The 21,021-nt window shown below is 39.0% G+C and overlaps 1 long non-coding RNA gene across 4 annotated transcripts in view; it reads right to left on the bottom strand.

Moving 5' to 3' along the window:
- LOC310896254 overlaps nt 1-21,021 on the bottom strand; it is a 68,857-nt gene that overhangs the window by 41,286 nt on the left and 6,550 nt on the right. The window contains exons 1-4 of one of the 4 annotated variants that reach the window (XR_014581315.1): nt 17,720-18,914; nt 17,515-17,629; nt 17,129-17,362; nt 5,073-5,589 (exon numbers count right to left, since the gene is read on the bottom strand). This is a non-coding gene — a long non-coding RNA (uncharacterized lncRNA). Of the gene's footprint in view, nt 1-5,072; nt 5,590-17,128; nt 17,363-17,514; nt 18,915-21,021 lie in introns of those variants that run through there. The other 3 variants (XR_014581314.1, XR_014581313.1, XR_014581312.1) reach the window with 3 other exon arrangements.

Raw genomic sequence — 21,021 nt, 5'->3', positions numbered from 1 at the left:
ATAACTGTAAAAAAGACATTTATTACCAGTCATGAGTATTAGATCGAAGATAATAACTATAAAAAAATTGATGAGGATGGAATCAAGAAATTAATTTTGTTCATCAGAGTTAAGGATAACAAGAAAGATTTGGGGTTTTGACCACATGGAAGTGTAGCTATATCAAGAACACATGCAAAAATCTGTATGTTCTGTAAATAAATCTGATGTTCAGGAAAAAAAAAAAAAAAAGATAAAATCTGTCCTACCATACGAAGACAATGCACTGTTGTACATTCTAGAAGTAAATCAGGAGAATGTTAAATAGCAAATCAAGTCCACAGATCTGGATAATTTGCAACAAAAAGCTGTAAAAAAGTTGGCTGAAGAAATTACAAAACCATGAATACTACTTCTCGCTAAGTATGGGAACACTGGAGAAATTCCAACAGACAGGGAAAAAAAAAATAAAAGCCAACATAGCTCCAATATGTTTTTTAAAGTTTATGTGCAACCCAGGCAATTACAGCTCTTTCAGCCTGAGCTGAAAGGACAAAATAATATAAAAGTTAATGGAGGATTCATTTAGCAAAGAACTAGAGGCATATAATGTAATTAATGCCAAGCAAAATGGTTTAACTGAAAATGGAATTTCCTGTGTGTATCCCTTAAAAAAATAATAATAATAAAATAATTAAAAAGAAAAAAAAAAGTGTTCTGTCCTCAGGAGGTAAAGAAAGACAAACATAGCCAGGCATGTATAAGACAAGATAGGACAGCAAACTACTTTCCTTCTGAGTCTCCAGAGAGCCAAATATCAGAAAGCCTATGGACAAATGTAACAAAACAACACTGGCATCAGAAAAAAATTGTTTTTTTATAAGAGACCATACAGATGTGAATAATCCTCCATGCAGAATAAAGCACCTTTGAAAAGTGGATCCTACATCTTTTGTAGCAGCACTTCAACCCCTGAAGTTGACAGAATGTCTTTTTGTATCCCTGGTTCTTAATTTCAACTCTCTCTTTTCCACACTGATATTCAAGCAAGGTTTACCTGGCACTGAAGCAGGGAATAGAGGCTTTACTGAGCTTAGTATTCACTTCACTGAGGAACTTTCAGCACGGAAAGGTCTTCTGTATTAATACAACTCTGAAAGGGTAAACTCCTAACCAGGTTACACAGCTAATAATTGGGACAACTTGCTAACTGGTTAGGGTTAACTATGTGTAACATTGGCATTGATTTATGACTGTCAGGTTCATAGGTTATTTAGATTGTTCAATTTAGAACTTTTACCCAGCTTTCAATTGAACATTTTGAACCAGGTGTTCAATGGATTGATCGATACTAAGTACAATAGGTCTCTGTACTGCTCCATAAACAAAGTTGATTTTTATAGCTTTTGTGTGATTTAAACCTTTAACACTTTAAACCATTCTGCAGCACTCTTGCCATGTAACCATATGCTTCTCTTCACTTTCCTTAATTCACATCAGATTGTGACTTAGCGACATGTAGGCCAACAAAATCCTGCGTGCCTTGAGGGCCTGATCCTGCAAATGTGTATGCATGACTCTGCATGCAGGTAGATAATTCTTGATCCCAGTGAGACAACTCATATATAAATCCCTGTTAAAGTGAATTAGTTGTAAGGGAAGGACTGACATTTGAATATTGAGCTTTGTGGTTAATGAGAGCCTTTGTAGGACTCAGAGGCCAAAGGGAAAGTCAGGTCTCATATGTTAAATGTGACTTGTTTGATTTGCACATTTTTTTCCCCAAGTCAAATTCCATTCCCCAGAAATCAAGCTCACATCTCCACCTCTGAAGCCTGCCCCCCACCTCATGACTGTACATATCAGAACTGTACAGTTGGTAGAGGGCAGCTGATGCCCACCCTCCAGCTGAATGTGATGCCTTGTTCAGGGAAGAGAAGACAAATCTTATGAGAGGAGTGAAATTTGGATGCAATCCTGAGGGCTCCACACAATCTGTAGAGAACTGCCGAATAGCAAACTATTGTTCTGTGTCAGTGTTTGAATGAACCCACTAAACACTTCATCCTCCATTGCATAAACTAGTCTACTGTTTCCTTGCAAATTTGCAAAGATAATGCTTTAAAAGGTCTGGAGAAGGAAAACTTCAAGTCATGTTTTGGGAAGGACCTCATTTTTGCTGCTGCTTGGAGTACAGATGGCAGAGCAAGCAAATCACAGCTCTTCTGTTCTGAAACTAGGGCTGCTCTCATGCAGGAGCTGAAAAGGAAAGATATACCCTCACTTTCTTTCCTCAGCACCATGTCACTGACCTCCCATTCACACATGCAAACCCATCACCCTGTTCTTCAGTAAGTGTTGATGGTCTGGCTGACCTTCACTGGAGATTTCTCTTGAATGAAGAGAATCTGTCTGACTAAATACCCCTCAGGCATGTGAAAAGCTTGTAGGGATAACTGATGCGGTCAACACAAGGAAGAATTTACTGTCTTACCCTAAGGTAAGAAGCAGATCTTCCTTAAGCGCTTAAATAGCTACAAATGTTTTCAACTCAGGACTGGTATAAGATAATAATAAAAATAACCAGTCCCTCTTCAAAAATAGCGGGAGGAAAGGGAAGGGGTAGCTCTCTGAGCTGTCACCACAATCCTGCTTTCATCTCACATACTAAAAAGGAATAGAAAATGTGAAGCAGTTGCAAATGTCTTGAAGAGCAAGTTAAATGATTACCACAGGCTGGGATCTTTTAATATCTGTTGAGCTGAGTGTCACAGACTACACACATTTATGCATTTAACACAGCTTTAAATAGTATACATAAATGCATGTCACTGATCAGTGACATGAGAATAAGGCAAGTACTCTTACTTATAAAAATATCCTCCTTCTGTGTTGTCGTTCCACCATGAAAAAAAAAAAAAAAAAAAGCCACATTCAAGATCCGAGGCCCTAGGACTCAAGCACCTTCCTTTAGCATCAGCCCCTGAGCATTAGCCTCTCTGAGAGGAAGAGCAGCTTCTGGAACAAACTCGTTTGTCTCTGGCCTTAGAGGCTGCATTTTGAATGAGCAGCTTTCTTATTTTCTTACACCATCCAAACCTGTGAAAAGGAAATGAATAATGTTTTGATTTCTTCAAGAAGCTGGGGATTATGCAGATTATTTCCTGCCATATTATAAGGAGAAATGCTTACTTTCATAAATAATGCAGTTATCTAGAACTGTAGACAAATAAAATACTTCCATCTACTAACTATCAAATGCAGAAACTGATATAATTTAACCAACTGAAAACCAAAAAAAAAAAAATCTTCTCTTATGAAGCTACCTTCATAAAATAATAACTTGTTACAAGAAGTTGCTTTAACACAGCAGTGACATTAACAGCAGAACTGTGTGTGTCTGGAATGAGATTTTACCTGAAATAATTTTCAGCAAATAAAAAGAATCATTAAAATATATTTCAAGCTATTACTAGAACAATCCTTCCAAATCATTTTTATATTGCCATATTCTTTCAAAAATTCGGTGCAAATTTTGAGGGAAAGAGGCCAGACAATCAAGAAACAGGTTAGCATCATAAGAAAATATTTTTGCTACTGACTTGAAGATCCATAACAGGTCGTAGTGAATCTTCTCTTGGTGATTGTGACAGTCACATCATTCTGTCAGAAAACAACATTGGCTGATGACAGCAGAGGTATTATATCATTTCAGATGTCCCTATCCTAGCTTGACTGCAGTACGTCAGGATGCTCCTTCTAGAGCTACTCTTAAACAGATGTTACATTTGTATAGTGTTTAGCACAGTGGGCTCCTCTTCAACTCTTAGGGATTAAAAAACACTACAATTCTGATGATGATGATCGTGAATATGTTGCTTTTCACTCTGGGAAAGTTTGCTAGATTGTCACTAAAAAGCAAAGAGAAGTAACAGATGGAAAGAAGAAACAGAAATTTCCACCTTCACTTTTATCAAAACCCCTTCTACAGAAAGTTCTCTGTAGGCTCCCCAGCCATACTTCTGCTAACAAGCTCATAGACACGGGTGATGTATTATAAGCATTTTAGTTAAAATTTAGCTGAAAATAATCATGCCTAAACAGTATTTAGCTGAAAGCAATCATACCTACTATTTTTTTTTTGCTTAGAATACTGCAGTGTTTGAGTTGAACGTTTAAAATCAAAACTGCTATAAGAAAATATCACATTAGATGGTTTTTATATATATTGATTTACAGATGTGCAGATTAAAACTATAATCAATTTGTCCCATTTGGAAACCCTTTTCTTGATCAAAGTTAGAATAAATAATATTTACTTATTTAAAAATTCACACATTGGGTCCTTCAAAAGCCTCTGTACAAAACAACTTCAAACTCTTATGCTCATATGGTTGTTTCCAAAGATCTTGAAGTTCACTTTTCATTGTTCGGTCATGTCCCTAAAAAAAAGTTAATTAACCAAACATGAGGCCAGCCAGTGTCCAGACATTGATTCTGAAGTTCTGGTACAGTGCTCTTTTAGAAACTCTTCATTATTAAGGCACCATTGATTAAAAGTAACTGTCCTGCAATATCTCAAATCTACTGACGTCTGTTATAAATTTCCTCTTTCTGGACTGGAACGAAAGATGCAGCCCTACACTTAAAGGAACTGAATTCTGTAGCCAGGCAGCATAATTTGCCAATTCACTTGATCCGTAAAACATAATCTGCACACATGGACCATATTACAGGCATTTCAAAGGTGAATGAAAAAGAGTAGTCTAGTGAATAAGGAACATAGCATACAGACATATCTTGCAAATCTTTCCCTAAACAAGTATCAAATCTTAAAATTAACCCATCGTTGTACCAAATGGTCTCACCCAGCTACAAAATGACCCTTCAATGACTTAAGCAAGGCCAACTTTCTTGAAATTCAGTCTCACAGAATGATCTCTGCTGTAGCAAAAATGATGGCTAGTGAAGTGAAATGAAACATTATCATGTAGACATAGACAAAACAGCCTGGGATGAAAACCTACTTTAAGTTCATGGCAGCTTCACACAGAAAACATACAGAAAACTGAATCTCACTTCTAGTTACTCACCAGTAAGAAGAAAGGTCAGAGAAACTCATTTTCAAATGGCATTTTCTGTAAAACGACAGGTGACAAAGGGCTGGTAAGGGGCGACGAAGCTGGTGAGGGGTCTGGAGAACAAGTCTTATGAGGAGTGACTGAGGGAGCTGGGATTGTTCAGCCTGGAGAAGAGGAGGCTCAGGGGCGACCTTATCGCTCTCTATAGGTACCTTAAAGGAGGTTGCAGCGAGGTGGGGGTTGGTCTGTTCTCCCACATGCCTCGTGACAGGATGAGGGGGAATGGGCTAAAGGTGTGCCAGGGGAGGTTTAGGTTGGATATTAGGAAGAACTTCTTTACTGAAAGTGTTGTTAGGCATTAGAATGGGCTGCCCAGGGAGGTGGTTGAGTCACCATCCCTGGAGGTCTTTAAAAGACGTTTAGATGTTGAGCTTAGTGATATGGTTTAGTGGAGGACTTGTTAGTGTTAGGTCAGAGGTTGGACTAGGTGATCTTGGAGGTCTCTTCCAACCTAGACGATTCTGTGATTCTGTAAAACAAGGAATATTCCAATGAGAAAAACAGCTGGGGGGGGCGGGGGGGTGACAATTTTAGTGAGAAAAAAAACAGCTCAGAACTAAGATTTAGAAATATAAAAATATGTACTACTGCTTTATGAACAACATTGAAAAGGTTCAAGAAAGGAAGGTATTGCTAAGACGAATTCATCTGCTAGTTAAAAATTCTGAATCATCTGACGATACACAAGAGCCACAAATTTGCTGAACCCAGGTCAATCCTTTATTATGAGAGAGACTGTTTTGAGAACTGTAAAGCAAATGAGTTGGTTTAGTATCTGGTAAGAATACCTCAATCCTTGTTTCCCACATGCCTTGCCCTTCACAATGGAAGTGTTACCTTTTTCACATACAGTGCAGAGAGCTTGAGAATGGCAATGAGCATCAAGCTGATATTTCTGTCAGTGGCTGGGTTTCCAAATGTGGACATGCAACCATATGCACATACACTAATCAAGGCTCCCTCTTTCCACAGGAGGCTGCTTAGGGAAATAAATGATAGTAGGTTTCATGCTATGTTGCTTAGGGAATAGGGAACAGATGGAAACAATTGAATTCCCAGGGTCTATGGCTGCTAGGGGATTTCCCCATGCCACTTAAGTCTTTGAAATAAGACAAGAAAGTTTTCTAAACCACAGAAAGAAAACTTTTACTCCCTAGTAACTTTTTCATTTATTTAGAAGATTCTTCCAGCAGAGAAAATACTTCTCTGCAGCAGAGATAATAACTGCCCCTGATCTGTGGAGAGATCCCGTGGTGTACTCCGTGGTTGTCCTGCCAGTTTCCTTTTTAGCTAAACCACAAAATGATGAGATACTAGCCATGAGAAAGCATATTATTCTGATGTTTGGAACATACGTGTGGAGAATATTAACTTGTCCCTTTATTGACTAATTGCACCTTTTAATGCCAGTAAGAAAATGGTTAGGTTATGCATTTCTTCTGAGTAGGACAGACTAGTGGAACACAGGACTTGTAAATCATCCACTTTGGAGGGGCTTCAGCAGCTGTATGACTGCACAGATCTGCAGCACAGTAGAATTTAATTGCATTGTGGTTAGTCATGTGAACAGAAACACATAGACAGTGCTTCTGCAGAGAAAACACATGTATTTTGACCATGGTAAATCCAGATATTATTGATGACAGTTGACCACTTGATTGAAACATCTCACTTGATGAATCCCTGAAAGCCAACAGGACATGGCAAGGTAGCTGAGTGGTCACCAGCATGCAGACCTCAGAGAAGCGTGGCTGTCCTGAGGCCGATGGAGTGATGTCTAGGGACACAGCGGTCCACACTGACTAGCTTCCTGCCAGGCAGGACTGCTCTACATTTCACTGTGAAAGATTGCAAATCCAAGGGTGTAACGAGGAGGGGAATAAACACAAGTCAACAGGTACCAAAGCCTTATGTTTAGAGCCATGGGTCTCACTTTCCTGCTCCGCTCTGCCTTATAAGAATGCACTAAGAGAACAAAGGAAGATAATGTTTAAATGATTATTTAAGCCATGGCAGAAGAAAAATCAACCAAAGTAGTGCTGGGGGCCTTTTGGCTAACAAAGCAGTTAGCTGCTCTTTTGTTGACTCAGCTTAAAAGAGTGAGAAATGTTTGTATTTATTTTAGGAAAACATCAAAGCAGCATCCTTCCAATTCTGATCATAGCCTTTGGGTATGACAGTGATTACTGCAATAACAGATCTCTTTTGATCCAGCTGAGCCAATAATGTTGAATTTACTCCCTGAAACACTCCCAGTTTCTCTGGTCTTTCTTATTCTACTCTGTCCAGTTAAAGGGCAGAAGGCAGTTGCAGCCCCGAAACTAAAGTTTGCAGTTTAAAATTATTGGCAGATTTTTATTTTTATTTTTACATTTATTTTTATTTAATTTCATTTTCTTCTTTTTTTTTTTTTAAGGTTTCTGGTCCCAGTGCAGATCTGAAAGGGGATGGGATTTAATTGCATTATAAACACCTCTGCAGGAGGAGGAGTGTGGAGAATATTCCAACATTAAAATATGTATTCTCTATCTTTTCACAAGCACCTTCTCATTTTGCTTGCTCTGGCTTCTCAGAATCTCTCTGGTCCTGCTGAATATGAGTGGATGCAGGCTGTGTCAAACCAAAGGTTTGAACTGGAGTCACAGCCCCTTCCTGAGAAGGCTCATCCAAGTGCTCTCTTCCGTATCAGCCAGCAAAATCTCACTTTATACTTCGAGATTGCCTCAACTCCAGCCAGGAGCCCCAAGCAGAAAACAGTTCCCTAACACAAGTGATGGTTTTCACCAAAATCAGTGCAAATCCCAACTTGTGGCACAAAATCCTCTTTTTTGCAGATGAGGATAAAGATAGCACATGTCCCAGGGGCACAAGATTGTGCACCCATGCCTATCACCCACTGCTCTGTCCTTAGCCCTCCCTCCCAGGACCAAGCAGCAGTAGTCAGGGGCTGAAAGCTGGCTCTCTCGGGGTGAAATTAGGGAAACACAGACAGGCAAACTTTTTGTGAAAGAAGACACACAGCATTTAATCTCATGGCTTTCTCCACTCACAGATAGTATTTATAGGATTGTCCCTCCTCCAGCACAGCCTGCCACACAGGTGTCCCCAGGGGCTGCCCAGCAGGGTGGGAGAGGAGGACTGCAGGGATTAAGGAGATGGCAAGAGGTGGGAGCTGTTCATCTCCTTCTTTTACACTCTGGCCCACTGCACAGGAAAATTAAGTTGCACCAGAAGGCAGCGCATGAAAATGGAGGAGTATAAATTACCTCTTCCTTGCACAAATGAGGAGGGAGAGGAAGACAAACTATGCCGCTCTCAGGTCCAATTCCTTCCTTGTGTACTTCATGGAGCAATGCAGTTATGTGCCTGCCTAACAGCTCAGCCTAGCTCCAGGTAAGCTGTCATTAGTTTTCTTAGAAAATGTTCTAGCAGTAAGATACAAAAAGTGGGTAAAATTATTCAGTCATTAGTACTGAAAAATATATTAGTACCAAAGGTAGAGAAGTAGAGAGAGAGGGATGTGTGTATATATATATATATATATATATATACATATACATACATATATATGTATATATATATATATATATATATACACACACACACACACATATAAATATATGTACGGGGGTATGCACACTCACACATCTCACACATACACACAGATTCATAAAAATTCATAGATCTGGTGTCATTTTCTGTAGGGGTTGGAACAGAAAGAAAAAGAAGGGGGGAGTGTACGAATTTAATAAGTGCAGACATAATTGCCATGAGTAAATGTTAATGCATAGGGATGAACTTTTTTTTTTACTTTATACATATTAATAGGCTCTCTCTTTCAGAAAGAATGACATCAGACATTGATAAATTTGACAGAAGTGAAAGGAAAAAATGGTCGCACTATTAGGAACACTCCTGCGGTGGTGTTGAACGGTGTCTTTGATACATCAGCCTTCAGTCTCCAAACACATTCGTATTAACTCACGTGTACACCCAGAATTCAAATGAGATGCTTCTTTAGATGCTGACTTTTAGCAGCAGTCCCACCAGACATGTTGGAATCAAACTCACAGTTTCAGAGTGTGGTATAGTATAATTTTCTCAGTACAGTTTGTGCCTACTGACTCTCTCAGAAGATTAGAGAAAGAGGCAGTGTATAGCAGATCGTTAAAGCGCCACACAAGGCTGAAGGGTGAAAAAAATCTTCAATGAAAAACCTGCTCAGTGCAGACATTCTCCTACACTAAGAGATCAGTGCAGAGCTGTATATTTAATATTGCTGGAAACAGGATGGCAAATTGCCTGAAATGGATTCACTTAAAGGCAAACAAGGGCTAACCATTGATGTCTGAATACCTCAGTGATGTCTGAATGCTGGTGCATTGCCACAACATGGATGCTCTTTATAATCCTTCAAGAAACCACTGTAAAAACAGAACTACACACCTGCAATATATGTGTATGTTTGGAAACATCATACCACTACTGAAACTGTCCATTGTGAATCTCCCAGTACAGCCAGCATACCCAGAAGTACACATGACCTAAGATTCACAGCAAGCCTAGAAATAAATAAAAAGCTGAAGTCATGCATCTTTTCCTCATTAGCCCATTACTTTTAAGAAGTAGACATGGGGAGGCTGGGCTTTTAAGATGCAAGTTAATACTACTGACACACATTTATGAGCAGCTTCAAACCAAAATAAATAAATAAATAAATCTTCAAAAAAAAAGAAAAAAAAAAGAGAAAAAAAGATCTGGAAAGTGGAAAAGGAGACAGTAATGGAAAATTGCATACAGAGAAGAAACAAAGATGAGTAAATATATGTGAGAGAATATGGATGCATAAGGGAAGTAAAGAAAATACAGAATGGTAAAATGGAAGATAAAAAATTTGTAAATAATTCGAGGCCATAGAGGAATGTATCCTGGATACTTTGGTCCATTAGAAAAAAAAATCTTCTGAGATCTTGTTTTTACAGAAATTTGAATTACTCAGTGAGATTTCTATAAAATATTTTCCTTCTACAGACAATAGGAAAAGCAAGATTATTTAACAAATCAAATTAAATCAAATTTTCAATAACCTTCTTCCCCACTTTTTATCTACCAGCTTGCAAGCTCTGTAGACACACAGACACAGAAACAGGATATAAATATCTACCTTTCCATTCATCACATAAAAAAAAGAATAACTGATCTCTTTTTTATTTTATTGTTTTGTTTCCTAGCATAAGTTAAAAATATTTGTAGCTGGTTTTCTTTTTATTTCAAAGAAAAAAAAAAAAAAGTCAAAATCTCCTTCTGGTAAACAAATGCAGGAAGGATACCATTTATATTTTTATGTATTATTTTTTTTCAGATGTTTGTCATAAGACAGCTGGCAAATTAATTTTCATGTGTAGCCAAGATAATGACTGCTAGGAAGAAACATTAGATCTTATGTGCAAAAACAAGCACTTCAGCCCACTAAAGGTAAGCGGTTTTTATCAAATCTATCATATATATAAATCTCTCAATGCCTACTATTGCAGCATGCCTTGTAGTTAGACAATCAATGTGATAGTATTCCTGTTAGCTGTGGGGACATTGCACCTACCAACAGACTACTTAGAATAATTAAAACAAACTGGCTGAAGGGTTGAGCAGACTACTTCCTTCTCCTAGTGGAAAGTCTCACAACCTTATACTAACATAAGTGAAACAAAGCAAGGGTTCCGTTTCATAGCAGAGGCCACAGAAGAATAGAGTAACATTTTAAGAGCTCCTGTTTCTACATAACAATTTGCTTACTGTAATGGACAGAGGTGTTATATTTAACTGGTAACGACCACTTTGAGCAAGAAATAATCTGCAACAGCTAATGTGTATGACTGTTTTACTCATCCATGGATACTCATTCTCCTTTTCCTGTAGATATACATTCACTCTATGTTTTCAGTGGCTAAATGCCAAGAAATTCATTTTATGCTTAATAATTTGTTGCTAATCAGTTCTAATCTGTTTGGGAAAATGCCTATAATTCCAGCACAAAGACAGCTGGGCCAGTTCAGATTCGCTGGTAGTGACCACCCATCCCTACATGCAGCTCAGAGGCCTGCTACTAAAAATGAGCTCCTCCATGGGACCCACCTGGGGGTTCCCTCATTGGCTTTGTTGCCAACAACTGATACAGCATGGGTGCTTTTTGAGATCTGGGCATTTTAAATTAATTTCTTACTCTTATTATGGTGGAACTTGTACATTTTTCACTACTCATATCTGTCAGAACAGCAGTCATTATAGGCTTACCACTTCAAAGCTTGTAGTATGCCTCTTTTGGGCCTCCTGTGGCCTACTGAACTGAAAACAAATTATGAAAGCTTTATAAGGGAGGCATACATCATGCCAGGTTTGCTTCAAACTTATGGCAGTGTGAACCTGATGAGGTTCAACAAGTCCAAGTGCAAGGTGCTACACCTGGGTCAGGGAAATCCCAGACATGAGGACAGACTGGGAAGAGAACTCATTGAGAGCAGCACTGCAGAGAAGGACTTGGTGGTTCTGGTGGACGAAAGGTTCAACATGAGCCAGCAGTGCATGCCTGCAGCCCAGAAGGCCAACTGCATCCTGGGCTGCATCAACAGAGGAGTGGCCAGCAGGCCAAGGGAGGTGATTGTCCCTCTCTGCTCTGCCCTTGTGAGGCCCCACTTGGAGTACTGCATCCAGTTTGGGGCCCCCAGCACAAGAAGGATGTGGAGCTGCTAGAGCAAGTCCAGAGGAGGGCTACAAAGATGATCAGAGGGCTGGAACATCTCTCCTATGAAGAAAGGTTGAGAGAGCTGGGGATGTTCAGCCTGAAGAAGAGAAGGCTCCAGGGAGACCTCATTGGGGCCTTTCAATGAGGGCGATCTTACAGAAAAGATGGAGAAGGACTCTTTACTCAGGTAAATAATGATAGGACAAGGGGGAATGGTTTTAAACTAAAAGAGGATAGATTTAGACTAGACATTAGGAAGAAATTCTTCACGGTAAGGGTAGAGAGGTACTGGAAGAGGTTGACAAGAGAAATTTTGGATGCCCCGTCCCTGGAGGTGCTCAAAGCCAGGCTTGATGGGGCCTTGGCCACCCTGATCTAGTCAGTGACATCCCTGCCTATGGCAGGGGGGATTGGAACTAGATGATCTTTAAGGTCCCTTACAACCCGAGCCATTCTATGATTCTATAATTCCATAAAAATGCAGCTTCTTTCTAAAGAACAACTGTGTATCAGGGAGGGAATAGAGGCAAAGACCCCGAACTTGGTGAAATCAAACAATGTATGGTTTCCAGAACCTGGAAAGTTGCTCTAAGAATGAATATTGATTTTACTTCATGCAGAATAGGGTTTATGTTATCGCTGCAAAATTCCTCCTCCGCTATTTTCCTGTAGGCTTCCAGCCATATGTTTCTGTGTAATGCAGTGAATTAAATTCCTCTGCAAGGCTGCACTCAGCTCTCTCCCGAGCAGCCGCATTTCAGCAAGCGGATCCAAAGCACGCGCGGGCTGCAGGCGCTCCTTCGTCCCGTTCCTCATCCGAGGGCTTGATTTTGAGCCTGCTGGAGGTTGCTGAGGCATGTCTCCAGCTCAGCGTGACAGATCCATAGGGTGGTTATTCAAATGAGCTCTTGTTCCATTCTCGTCTGGAACGGCTGTGTGTCAGTGTTTTCCTCCCTTTTATTTTTTAGCCATTAAAAATAAGACAGCATGAGCCTTGAGAAACCTGTCTGTAAAATAAGAGTCTGCATTAAAGGCAGGCAGGAAAAAAATATCCTCCTGACAAGCAGTCATTATTTGGAGGTGTATCTCTCTCTCAAGGAACCGGTTATATGCCAGAAAACAAGGAACAATCCCATACAAACAGCAGCATTAGGAGAAACTTAAGGTTGAAATTTAAGCACTAAAAAGACAGAGTGCACCTCAGGAAAAGCTAGATTAGCTACCTTATCTCTGCCTGCAAGCATACATGCAATATTACAGCCTTTAACTAAACAGACCTGTTTTGTCTCTGACAGAATGTATCAGATGGTCTTTTAGATTTTGTGTGTTTAGCATATATTAACAATTTGTCTCTTCGCTGTATGTCCGTCAATTAATTAGCATAAAAGCCCCCTAGCCCTCTGTTCATTTGGTCTTCTCTATAGTTCATCCTCTTATCTCAAAGGTACTTATTTTAATAATTTCATCAGTACAGACGTATGATGCATTTTTCCCTTTAGAGACAGATGTACTTCTTAACAATAATTCATTATTTATTACCTCACAAGCTGTTTTTCAGACAAACTCACACTTCCATTACCCGTATCTTTTAATGATGTTTCTGTTTCAGATTGCTTTATCATCAGAGTCTAATCCAAATTTCACTGAACTTTTCCATTAATTTCAGAGATCTGAAGGCTCTGTTCTTCATTTTCCAAGCAGCTGCCCTCAAAACACATCTCAGGAAAATGTGTATACTATTTATCCAATAAGACATTTTAAAATAAAAAGGAAACTATTTCTTTAACATCAAAATGCCTCTCTAATGAGCAAAACATCCTGCAGAGGTTTTCACTAGTTAGCTGAGAGCATGTCCCAGAACACAGCAAGTGAAAGAAACCTGCATGCCAAATAATAAATGGGGGCAGGGCATTTTCGTAAATTATCTTAGAGCACAGCATGAATGAGTGTCATATGCAGACTTCAAAAATCATCATACTGGGCAAATTTGAAATCTCTTTCGAAATGATAATGTTAAGACTGAAAAGAGGGTATTAGAAGAAAGTGTTAGAAAAATAATCTGGACTCTGGACCGTGCACCACCTATTCCACTCTCCTAAATGTGGATCTTTGAGGATTTCTAGCTGTCTGGAAAGAAGAGACAGCCCTGAAAAGTGGAGGCTGTGTGGAGTGACCCTTCTTCTGGAAGTCAGAGCATTTCTCTGTGAGGGTACCCAGGACTTCACATAGCAAACGACTTAAATCCTTGAGGATCATCTGAACATCCTATCCTATTTTATTAAGACCTTGATCTTGTAAATTTTTTCAACAACATATCTTTCCAGTCACATCTAGCTCTGTTTAATTGATCACTGAGCATGTGCAAAGGTTAGTCATATGAAAGTGGGACATGACTGTGGTAAAAATGAAGATCAGATAATGCCAAAGTGGAGTATACAAATTTAGGTGTGAAGCAGGAACCCCAAAATCCCTTTGCTCCCCACTCGTCCTTAGTTGTCAGAACATGAACTATGAAATTCCAATAACCAAAAAAAAATTTTTAAAAATTAAATAAATCTAAAAATCAAAAAGTATACCTTAGAGTGTTGCTGTTTTAAAAATGAACCTGCATGTCACCTATTGATTTTCTCTTGTTACTTTTCTCCAAACTTCTCATTTCTATTGTTTTGATGTTGAGTAAGGACATTGCTTGATTTCAGTGATATTTAGGAAAGAGTAAAAGGGAGATTAAAAAAATAAGTACCTTAAACATTCATTTGAGTTAGTATGCTGTATTAAGTTAGGAATACTAAGTACCAGGCTCTCGTTTTACCAAAATTCATACTAGGAGAGAAAAAGAGTTATCCTGAGTGCAGAAGAGGAGGAGAGATGTCCATGCTTATTAAAGTATTAAAAATAGTAAAATATTAATTTTCTATAAATAATTATCTTTTTTTTTTTTTTCTCTACAGAAGGGACTGATAATTGACCCTGTGGAAATTAGAAATCAAAAAAACTTATTACACAACAGATTTTATTTCCTTCTCACTACTAACTTGTTCCCTATAGTTTCTTCTCTAATGATTTATCCAGCAGTGTATTTTAAAGAACTGACTTGTCATTCTTTCCTACCCATTCACAAAAGAATGAAGAGATTTAAGCAAGAGAAAATAAAATTGAGATACTGTATTTCTGTCTTATCAATATCAGAAACTCATCCTAATAAGGATTACTTCTATTCTGACTCCTCAGTTCTTCCTGTTTCCAAGAAACTATTCTCAAGTTGTATATATTTCCATATTTGATCCGCATAAATATTAAAATCCTTCTGAAGTTTCTGGAAAGATTTACATGTTTTATCACCAGATAAATCCTTTATCATCTTTTACTGAAAGTTCATTCTTCTTTAAGAAGCAATAAATATTTAATTTGAACAAACAAAACACAAGCAATGAAAAAAAAAGAGGTGCCCCATGAAAAGAGAAATACAGAGACTGAATTTACAACTGCATTTGCTATCAACATAAAAAATTTCAGAGCCAATACCAAATAGAAAAAAGTAGCAAATACCAAATCTCACATATAAAAGTCAAAAAAAAAGATGGCAGGTTACTATCATTACATTAGTCTTGCATACTTATGTTGGATGGATGAGTAGCAGAAGAGAGAGGATATTGCTGTGGCTGCTTAAGACAGAATAGAAGAGGCGGGTGGACAGCAAAATTCGCTGGTAGCACTGACAATAAGAAGTGGTAAGTGAATTTTGGAATGTTTTCGATTTTTTTCCCCAGGAGCTGTAAGATGTTGAAAGGTTTTGTTTACTTATATTAAATCCTTTGGACTTGTAAACCTCACGCGATATTGCTCAACAGATCAGAGATTCTTCAAGAATGTCTTATCTCATAGTGCTTCAGCACTTCTCGTCACATTTGCTTCCCAAGAAGTGTGCGTGGGTGGGTACTCCATGGAGGGAGGTGTTAATAACCCATAAGGGTTAATAAGGGGGAAAAAGAGAAATAAGAAGCTTTTCTCCCAGATATTGTGCAAACATACTACAAGAAAAGTGTGGAAAATAAATTTCAAGTGATTTAAATGGAGATAAATTTAAAAGTGGTTGGTTTGTGTCAGAGGCAAATTTCACTGTGTTTAAATGTAGCCTAGATCTAAACTAGTATATCACCCAGCATATATACTGCAAATGCTGCTGGTCTTATTCCTGATTCTCCCTAGCAGTTTACTCAAACCATAAAAAAAGAAATTTCATCTTTATGTTATTTGGCTATCTCTCTTTTCATCTCTGCTGTATCTTGTGATCCCCATCTCTGTGCCATCCATCAGTGAGACAGGTCAGGGAAATACAGAAACACTGGTACTTACAACATTTGAAACTCCCGGATAAATCATTAGAGAACATGCTATAGGGAACAACTTTCCAATGACAAGGAAATAAAATCAATTTTATAATGGGTCTTCTCAAATTCTAATTTCCATAGGGTCAACCCTCAGTCATTCCCTTAGAAAACTTTACCCAAGAGGGAGGGAAAGAGGAAAAATTGGCTAAGGTCCCCCTTGGAGAGCATTTGACTTCTTCCTCAGAGGTAAGGAAATTTGCTCCCTGTGCTCCACAGAGCATTGGTAGGGGGATTAGTCTCCAACTCCATTAAATTTTCCCAGAGCCACAGGGGACTGCGCAATCTCTAGCTCTTCTCTAAATGATAGTTTGCTCAAAAGGCCTCCTGCTACACTTGAAATATAGGACAGGTGTTGCAACATTAGCTACAGACCCACGCAGAGAACCTAGAGACAGAACTGATGGTTCTCTAGTGCCACAGGGCCCACAAATTTCCTTACCTCATAACCAATGCAGAAAAAGGGTTTTTCTCAGACCAAGATAATATGACAAAAATTATATTTCTATTAGCATTAAAATTTTAGATGAGTGCTGAAACCATCCTGTTTGTCAAGATTAAAAACTTGCACTCCAAAAAAATCCATGCAGTACACAGTAAAGCACCAAAGTAATATGTATCTTTTTCTCATATAACACCCCAGCAAGCAACTGTGTCTTTAGGGATGCTAGCTACAGAACAAATAATCTTTATCCTGTCACAAGTCTTGCCTGTTCCGGGAGTTTGCTTCATGTGATATCCTCCTACTGCTATTTCTATTTCAGAGTAAGCCCTTTTACCTTCTCCCACTCAACTGAAGTGTGTGTGTGTTGGTGCAGCTAAAAGTAAGGGGTACTAGCTGCTGTTGTCATATTTATAGAAACACCGAGCAGATGACTCACCATGCTGACAACCTGAAAACCCTCTTTTGCCGCAGGCTGCTTTTCAGATCTGATACTTGCATTTCCTCCTCCTTTGCCACTTCCCTAAAGCCAAACTGGACATGCCTGTGTGTCATTTCATTTGTATGGCTATCACAAATTCCATAGTGGCTATCAGATTTTTTTCCATGCACAAACGTTTGCATGTACTGTGTTTAGTGTTGTAGTCCCCAGGATGAATTTGCTCCTTTATACCTGCAAGGAAGGAAATGTTCCATATCAACATCATTCTTCTAGCTAGTGATTTCACACGGATAAAATGGGGGACCTGTGGGCCATTACCACAGTGTCTCCTTTAAGCCTCTGTGGCAAAATAAAAGGGCATTAAACCATGTATGAATAATCACCACGGTCATTCATGTCCCTCTGTTGTGCCCTTGTAAATGAAGCATCAGCAAAAATGACTATCAGGTCAGATAGCTCTAAGGGTCAAATCCTCAGCAGATGTGGATTGGTATCACCCTACCAAAAAGGAGAAAAAAAAAATTTAAATCACCACTTATGCCCACTGTGAGGTATGGTTTTAGGCAGCATTTATCTTATCATGCTCACCTGAATTTATGAGGAATTTGCACTTAAAAAAATGAAATGAATCTCAGAGTCAGGTACAAGGATTGGTTTTCCATTAACAGTTAGATACAACAAAATGATACGAAACAAAATTCCAGACCTAGGAATTCCCAAGTAGTTTGTCTTAAAGAACATGTAAAAATTCATATCACTGATGTAGGAAGGTGTCTTGAGATAATATCAATACTACCACAATATCAGTGCTGTTACCAATCAAAAAAAAAAAACTCTATTTACAGTTAGAAAGATAAACTGCCCAAAAAAGAATGGTAATTCACAATCTAAAATTTAATAGTTTGCAGTCTCAAGTTAAATTAAATAAGCAGCAGTACAATCTGTGAGAAAATAGAGCATTCATTTCATGCCTATTATATAGCCATCTATTGGTGTTTGTTATGATTAAAAAATCACATTTCAGATGCTCAAATCTCTCCAGTTTTTGACTCTTCCAAGAGTGGCTCTGACATCCCTCTACGGTACAAAACCCCAGCACAGCTTCTTGCAATTTCCTGAGATACTGCACCTGCACTATATTCATGTTAATTGCTCCAAACTCACACATACAGATGACAAAGGAACCTAAATGGTAATTTGCCTTCTCATGCAAAGGAAATGTAATTGTTTTATAATATACTGTAAATTCTAAACCTAAAAGTTAAGTATTCATTTAATTATTTAGGGAGAGGATGCAGTTCTATTTTTCTGTCCTGTAAGAGATGTAGTCTGTCACAAAGCCATGCCAGGAAAAGTGTGAGGGAAGATCTCAGACTTGGGAATTCTCCTTCCTCTCTTCACAGCTCTCCCTTTCCCCTTATTACAAATGCAATATTGCTTATAATGCCTCCACTCCCCCATGTACCACAGAGATATTTTCAGAAATGGATTATTTGAGCCAAATATATTGCAGAGCAAATGCAGGAAGAGGAGGGGAAATAATGATTCCCATGTTTCCTCCACAGGCAATTGAATTCTACACAACTATTACAAACCTTGTAAATCAGATCTCTTTCTAGTTAAGAAATTTTATTTCATCCTATCATCAGAATGGCAGGAAAAAAGAATGATTCTGCAATAAGATCAAAGCTATTTTGAGTTTCTGATGAGAGAAATACCAGTCTCTGCAACAATGGGTCCAGTAAGACGCACCAGTTCTACCTACTGAAAATCAGCCTTAGCTCAAAACATCGAAGCCTGTGTGTTTTATAAAATTGAAGAAATTAAAAAATAATAATAATAAATAAATAAATAAATAAATAGAAAAGGTCTTTGCTCTGGAGGTGTGTGCATGCTTGATCCAGTAGTTGTAATTTGTTGTCTACAGCACACAGATACACTGAAGTTGTCTAAAGGAGCTACATATTAAAAAAATAATCAAATGTTATGAACCATGCCTAAAATTTTCAAAAGACATTAAGTAATTCAAGGGTACAGTTTCCTTTTGCACTTCCTAGAGAGGAAGTGGGCTTTACAGAACATGTCCAGGGAGGCCCAGTATCCATCCTCTCAGAGCCATTACTCACCTAAATAAAATCACTCACTTGCATGACGCAGGAGATACATTTTTAAAGAGTAACAGTGATAGGCCAGGAGAAGCGAGAGCCTTGGAGTTATCCCTGATGGCATGGGAGATGGGTCAAACTGCTCCTTCTGCCTGACCCACAGCTGGAGCCTGAGCTCAAACCAGTCCCCAGGTGAGCATCCCAGCTCCCAACTCCTTGTGCAATGGAAAAAACCTCTCACTCACCAACATGAGAGTTGCTCCCCTTTGTAGAAATAATTTGATATGCAGAGGACTGAGGCCAGAGAGACTGGCTTTAATCATAGCTATTAGGAAATGTATCTAAGATTGGAGCTCACGTCCATGTCTGATAGGTATTGTTGCTCCAGAGCAAGGATTTGAACCTGTAGCTTTTACCTTTCTCCCAGCTACCAAGCACTTTAAGCATGTTTTGACCATGCCAGTAATTTCAGACCCATAGCAAAGAGGATTTCATTTTGAAGCCTTCAAGGTTTTAGAAATAGGCTACGGCAGTCCTTGAGGTGGATCTCGACATTTAGGTGAGTTTGGACAGCAAAATCTTGAGCATATGCAGAACTTAACATGCTAAACTAATAGTCAGGAGGTAAGTGACAGCTGAGGAGTAATTATGCCAATGGTACCTGAATGCTGGGACAAGGTGATAGCTGCATTGTGCAGTGGATTATGGCGAAAAAAGCTCCAAGCTGACTTTCAGAGTACATCCACAGAGTTCAGCACAGCACCATGCAGAGACACTCGCGTGGGTCTCAAAGGCAGTCTAGCCTTTTTGGTATGGCAGAACATGCATTATTAAATTCAATCCCTGTTTCTCAGCAGAGCTAATTAGTTCAGGTGCAGCTCGACACTGCTATAATTATACTCCATCTGCTTCCAGAGCTAGCTAGTTTGGGTGCTGAGAGCTTGGAAATTTCTCTACAGTACTCTCTCTTGGGGAGGGGCATGATACTGTTATGTCTTTAGGCGTGAAAAGAGATGGATTGACACTTTGGTCCCTTTGATGATGTGAGCCTTCACAGCCTAAATCCTGCTGAGTTAAATCATCTCAAGGGACAGATTTTTAAAGACGTTTAAATAGCTAAAGCCACAGGTATAGCCCCAGTGTGGCTTTTTGACAAATGCCTCATAAGCACTAAATGTTTGTTGGGAGGTAAATGGCTCCGTGAGGCAATACCGTAGTTAACACCCTGTGTCAGACACCCGACCGAGGTGGTCTGTGGCAGACAGCAGCCAACAGAGCCCCAGCTCCTGCTGAAACTTTGATGTGCTCAGGTTGGCTTTGCTGGCCTGCAATCCAATGTGTGAGTGCTGCAACTCATGTGGCTATGCACAAAATAAAATCAAGCCTGTCTGTTTCTCAAGAAACAGACAGTGAAGGCTCAGAAGAACGCTAATTTAGCATGCTGTGTTTGCTCCCTTTCAAATGAAGCCTTGATCCGAAGACTATCACAGCGAATGGTGTATCTTTCCTTGGTGTCAATTCATATTGGATCAGGCCCTGAATTTGTGGCATGGAGCAATTAGTATGAAATTGATTAGGCAACAACTTCCTTTATTCAGTAGTACAAGTTATTTCAAGATGAACTGATTAGCCACATTTGTTTTGTACAGGCAGCTAAACCATCAATACCAGCAACGCTGGCATTAATCAGCACAGACTGATTTCCTTGCTCTCACAGGTATTTTGCTTCATATCACTTTACAAAGGCTGTCAGGGACCGTCTGTGGCTCAGGAATCACCTCCAGC

This window comes from Anser anser (genome assembly GCF_964211835.1).
Source record: "Anser anser genome assembly, chromosome: 3".
Classification (NCBI taxonomy): Eukaryota; Metazoa; Chordata; class Aves; order Anseriformes; family Anatidae; genus Anser; species Anser anser.
This window is presented reverse-complemented; position numbering and strand designations above follow the sequence as displayed.